Source organism: Candoia aspera, chromosome 1, assembly GCF_035149785.1.
Source record: "Candoia aspera isolate rCanAsp1 chromosome 1, rCanAsp1.hap2, whole genome shotgun sequence".
NCBI lineage: Eukaryota > Metazoa > Chordata > Lepidosauria > Squamata > Boidae > Candoia > Candoia aspera.
In genome coordinates, this window is record NC_086153.1 from 20,889,471 (window position 1) to 20,896,224 (window position 6,754).

Sequence of the window (6,754 nt, forward strand, 5' to 3'; positions counted from 1 at the left end):
ACAAGTTTTTTGCTCCCTCATTCTTCTTTGGACTGCAAAAATACATCTGTCTTGCAGCCTGTGCACAGTGCTATCTACCACCAAGCCTATACAAAAGTAGCCAAGAGGATTTTAAAAACATCTTAAAATGTTGTATAACAAGCAATAAGAAGCTCTGTTTAAGTAAACTTTTTATGTGCCAGCATAAAACCATAGAAGTAAGTTCTCTAGCTATTAAGGCTTTGTTATGCATTATGCATAGTTTTTGAATTAATGAAAGGGGATGTAAGAAAAGATAATGTGGAAGCTGCTTGGAAAAGAGTGAATAGAATTTAATTAAAAAGTACCACAGAAAATGGACGATTGGGAAATGAAGTGAAAGACTGTGAATGAGAAAAAAGTGCACGTAAGGCAATGATTGCTACAGAAAAATGAGGAGAAAGAAATATTGTATAATGTATATATAGAGAAAAAGTTGTAATTAGTCAAAGAGAGCAAGGAATTTTTAAGATTAAAAGAGGCAGAGAAAATGAGCAATTTTTATGGAAATTTTTAAAAATATCTTTTGGAAGTAGGTGAAAAGAGAGCCTCAAATAGAATGAATGGAATTAAAAATAAAAGTGGTAAAATTATTTCGGATGAAACCAAAGTGAGGGAATATTTAAGGAGTATTGTGGAGGTTTATATGAGAATGATAGTGATATATTAAAGAGTGGAATCAAAGTGAATAGATAAAGGCTAGTATCCAGGAAAACAACTGATGAAAATGAAATCATAAATATTGTGAGATTGTTGAAAAACAATAAGGCTTCAGTTTTAGAAGGTGTAACTGGAAAAATAATTAAAGTAGGGATGTGTTTTGCTTATGGAATGGCCATTGCTTAACATGTATGTGAAGAATGCATCTGTGTCTGATAATTGGAAGAATGCCATCACTGTTCCCCTATATAAAGGAACAGTAACAAAAGTGAAGGCAAAAAATTGCAGGTGGATTAGTTTTTAAGGTGGGTGGTATTTGGCAGAATTTTGATTGAAGGATACAAGAGGTGGTGCTGAGTACAATTTGGGAATGCAGTGCAGCTTTATGCTGGAGAAAGGTTGTACCAGATTGTTCCTTTTCAACAGATAATGGGGGAATGTGAAGTTTATTGTATGTTTATGATGTGGAGAAAGCCTATCATAAAAGTGAATGAAATTAAATGATGGAATGTTTTGCATGTGTATGGAGTTGAAGTTTGGTTGCTGAGGCAATAAGAGTGGTAAATGACAGAGGTAAAGCATGTGTGGAATCAAATGAAATACACTTATGGTTCAACACTGATGTCCATTTGGTAGCTTAATGTATTTGTGGATAAACAGATTTGAGATGTGTTGGTTAAGGATGTGAATGTGTGTGCCCTTTTGTATGTAAATAGTCCTATGATCTGGCTGACAATTTGAATGACTGTATTTTATTTATTTACCTTATTTCTTTCTCACCATATTCCACAAGGACTCATGGCAATATACAGTTAAAAACAAGAACAACAAAATCAACATAATATACTAAAGGAACAACAAATAAAACCATAGCCTGAACAGTAGCATTACAACTAGTAGAATTAGGTGTCCACAAGCAGAACTCAACCTCAAACATTCTTACGAATAGCTCTAAAATCAGGAAGGCGCCATCCACATCCTCTGAGGATCGGTACCATCCCTGAGAAACACTTGGCTTGCTCTCCCCTAAATCTCTTGTAGGAGACAAACCATCAGTCTACCCATCAAGGACATGTGTAAGGAAGAGGTAGGCTCTACTTGAAGCAGATGGTCCTGCAGGTACTCAATATAGGGTTTTATAGGTCTAAACAGACTTTGATTTGTACTTGGAGCCTATTGGCAACCAATGCAGCACCTGCAACATATGTGTTACATGTGTTTAGCAGCTCTTAACTGCTAAGAAATTGGCTGCCATATTTTTATCAACTGAAGTTTCTGAGTACTCTTCAAGAGAAGCTTCATATAGCTCCATACAGTACTCTAAAGGGAAAGTGACAAATATGTGAATCACTATAGCCAAGGTTGCTTTTCTCCAGGAAGGACCACAATTGCCACACCAGCCAAAATTGGGAAAAAACACACTAGACATAGTCTCCATGTGCCTATCTAACTGGCTGTGAGTCTAGGAGGACCCCTGAGTCATGGACCTCTTTCTTCAGGCAGAGAGCTACTCCATTCAGAGTTATCACTGGAGTGGTTAGAGTGCCAAATGATTTCTGGACAAACTAACTTAGTCTTGCAAGAATTCAACTTCAACTTATCCTTTCCCATCCAAGTCCTAACTGCCTTTATATACTAGACAGGACTTCCACCATTGCTTCAGCCCACTTTATTATATGCAAGCAAGAATGGTGTCAAGAGAAACAAATATAAATTAAATACATTCAGAATAGGTTATTTAAAAAGCATATGTGGTAAAACACACACACAAAACAGAAGGTCAAGAAAGAATGAGTGTTGAATGAATGTGGACTGAATACAAAAGTGAGTGATCAGTGATCTCTTGGAACAATGGTAGCCCAGGCTTTTGTTACATATTTTCCTGGTGGTTCTCTGGGCTCTGGGAAATCTGCACTGAAATAATCCGTATGAAAGAATGTTGAGATGATTTAGTCATATAGAGAAAATGAATGAGAATTGAATCATGAAACAAATAGATAAAGGAAGGAAGAATGGGTCAAGAGGAAGGAGAAGACCAAGAAAGTCATGGCTGGATGGAGGATCCACAAAGAAGAGACGTGAGAAGCTTAAAGAACAGAAGTCAGTGTACAGATGTGGTAGAAACAAGGATGATTTCCAAGGATAGAAAGGTGTGGAGAGGTATGGTGAATGGCATTAAACTATTTTGTTGTTTATTCGTTTAGTTGCTTCCGACTCTTCGTGACTTCATGGACCAGCCCACGCCAGAGCTTCCTGTCGGTCGTCAACACCCCCAGCTCCCCCAGGGACGAGTCCATCACCTCTAGAATATCATCCATCCATCTTGCCCTTAGTCGGCCCCTCTTCCTTTTGCCTTCCACTCTCCTTAGCATCAGCATCTTCTCCAGGGTGTCCTGTCTTCTCATGATGTGGCCAAAGTATTTCAGTTTTGCCTTTAATATCATTCCCTCAAGTGAGCAGTCTGGCTTTATTTCCTGGAGGATGGACTGGTTTGATCTTCTGGCAGTCGAAGGCACTCTCAGAATCTTCCTCCAACACCACAGTTCCAAAGCATCTATCTTCCTTCTCTCAGCCTTCCTTATGGTCCAGCTCTCACAGCCATATGTTACTACGGGGAACACCATTGCTTTAACTATGCGGACCTTTGTTGTCAGTGTGATGTCTCTGCTCTTAACTATTTGATCGAGATTTGTCATTGCTCTTCTCCCAAGGATTAAGCGTCTTCTGATTTCCTGACTGCAGTCAGCATCTGCAGTAATCTTCGCACCTAGAAATACAAAGTCTTTCACTGCTTCTACATTTTGTCCTTCTATTTGCCAGTTATCAATCAAGCTGGTTGCCATAATCTTGGTTTTTTTGAGGTTTAGCTGCAAGCCAGCTTTTGCACTTTCTTCTTTCACCTTCATCATAAGGCTCTTCAGTTCCTCTTCGTTTTCAGCCATCAGAGTGGTATCATCTGCATATCTGAGATTGTTAATGTTTCTTCCAGCGATTTTAACTCCAGCCTTGGATTCCTCAAGCCCAGCATGTCGCATGATGTGTTCTGCGTACAAGTTGAATAGGTAGGGTGAGAGTATACAGCCCTGCTGTACTCCTTTCCCAATCTTAAACCAGTCCGTTGTTCCGTGGTCTGTTCTTACTGTTGCTCCTTGGTCGTTATACAGATTCTTCAGGAGGCATAGAAGATGACTTGGTATCCCCATACCACTAAGAACTTGCCACAATTTATTATGGTCCACACAGTCAAAGGCTTTAGAATAGTCAATAAAACAGAAAGAGATGTTTTTCTGAAACTCCCTGGCTTTTTCCATTATCCAGCGGATATTGGCAATTTGGTCCCTAGTTCCTCTGCCTTTTCTAAACCCAGCTTGTACATCTGGCAATTCTCGCTCCATGAATTGCTGATGTCTACCTTGCAGGATCTTGAGCATTACCTTACTGGCATGTGAAATGAGTGCCACTGTTTGATAGTTTGAACATTCTTTAGTGTTTCCTTTTTTTGGTATGGGGATATAAGTTAATTTTTTCCAGTCTGATGGCCATTCTTGTGTTTTCCAAATTTGCTGGCATATAGCATGCATTACCTTGACAGCATCATCTTGCAAGATTTTGAACAGTTCAGCTGGGATGCCGTCGTCTCCTGCTGCTTAGTTATTAGCAATGCTTCTTAAGGCCCATTCAACCTCACTCTTCAGGATGTCTGGCTCTAGCTCACTGACCACACCGTCAAAGCTATCCCCGATATTGTTATCCTTCCTATACAAGTCTTCTGTATATTCTTGCCACCTTTTCTTGATCTCTTCTTCTTCTGTTAGGTCCTTGCCATGTTTGTTTTTGATCATACACATTTTTGCCTGGAATTTACCTCCAATGGTTCTAATTTTCTGGAAGAGGTCTCTTGTCCTTCCTATTCTATTGTCTTCTTCCACTTCCACGCATTGCTTGTTTAAAAATAATTCCTTATCTCTTCCGACTAAACTCTGGAATTTTGCATTTAATTGGGCATATCTCCCCCGGTCACTGTTGCGTTTTGCTTTCCTTCTTTCTTGGGCTACTTCTAGTGACTCAGCAGACAGCCATTTTGCCTTCTTGGTTTTCTCTTTCTTTGGGATGTATTTTGTTGCCGCCTCCTGAACAATGTTGCGAACTTCTGTCCATAGTTCTTCCGGGACCCTGTCTACTAAATCCAGTCCCTTAAATCTATTCTTCACCTCCACTGCATATGCCTTAGGAATATTAGTGAGCTCATATCTAGCTGATCTGTGGGTCTTCCCTAATCTCTTTAGTCTGATCCTAAATTGTGCAAGAAGAAGTTTGTGATCTGAACTACAGTCAGCTCCAGGTCTTGTTTTTACCGACTGTATAGATGTCCGCCACCTTTGGCTGCAAAGGATGTAGTCAATCTGATTTTGGTGTTGTCCATCTGGTGAAGTCCATGTATAAAGCCGTCTCTTAGGTTGTTGGAAGAGAGTGTTTGTTATGCAGAGTGAGTTGTCTTGGCAAAATTCTATCAGCCTATGTCCTGCTTCGTTTTGTTCTCCCAGGCCATGCTTACCTGTAATTCGAGGTGTCATTTGACTGCCCACCTTAGCATTCCAGTCTCGTGTGATGAAAATAACATCTCTTTTAGGCGTGTTGTCCAGTAGGTGCTGCAGATCCTCATAGAACTGCTCTGCTTCAGCTTCTTCAGCATCTGTGGTTGGGGTGTATATTTGGATCACTGTGATGTTAGATGGCTTGCCCTGAATTCGAATTGAGATCATTCTATTGTTTTTTGGATTGTATCCAAGCACTGCTTTAGCCACTTTACTATTAATTATGAAGGCTACTCCATTTCTTCTGTGGTCCTCTTGTCCACAGTAGTAGATCTGGTGGTTATTTGATGTGAAGTGGCCCATTCCAGTCCATTTCAATTCACTGACGCCCAAAATGTCTATCTTGAATCTTGACATCTCCCCAATAACCACATCCAATTTGCCCTGGCTCATAGATCTTAATTCCAGGTTCCAATGGTGTGTTGATCCTTAGAACATCGGATTCGCCGTTCGCTACCAGCACCGTCGGCCGCTAGCCGTCCTTTTGGCTTTGAGCTAGCTGCGTCATCACGTCTGGGGCTAGTTGAACTCATCCTCTGTTCCTCCCCAGTAGCATTTTGACCATCTTCCCACCTGGGGGTCTCATCTTCTGATGGTATACCAACATATCTCTGGTTGTACTGATCCATTGAGTTTTCATGGCAAGAATACTGGGGTGGGTTGCCATTACCTTCCCCAGGGATCGCATTTAGTCTGACCTCTCTGTCATGACCTTCCCATCTTGGGTGGCCCTTCACGGTTTAGCTCATGGCATCGAGGTGCTCAAGCTCCAGCACCACAACAAGGTAATGATCCTTTGCTGAAGGATCCTTTGCTGAAGGCATTAAACTATAGCTATATTTAATTTTATTGAATTGCTTTTTATCACTTCTCACTCTTTTTCTGCATTTTGCATAACCCTGCTTTGCTTTCCTATAGCAAATTATACTCAGTAGTAAACTTAGCTAGCAGACAGGTGGCATTTTTTTAAAATGTCTGTCTACCATGACCACTTCTACAGTTTCATGAGGACACAGAGCCAGTGTATCTTGTGTGACCCAGGCAGGGTCCAGCAGTATCATCCACAAATGTTTCTCTGGTGCAGGATGGAGAGTGCAAGGCTGCCATATTCTAGAGGGAAGGATTTCTCCTTCAGTCATTCACCAGTGACACGTCACAAAAATTCAACATATAATGTGCATGTCTAGCACTGTGTGACATATTCTCTACTAGTATGTTCACATGCTATAATTTAATTCTTCCCAAATAAGTTAGCAGGCCTCAATAGAGTGGGGAATATTTGGGAGGAGGAGAACATAGATATTTAGTTGGAGAGAAATAAGAAGCAAAAGTGGATAGGATCCATCTTTTCCTCCCTCTTAACTATACTGCTTTACTATAGGGCAAACCTCGCCTCACTTCAGCCAAAGGCAGCAGACATGGAAGTGGGCAGTGCACTTTCTAAATCTCCATGGCTTGGAAGAATTAAAAAACAAGTCCAT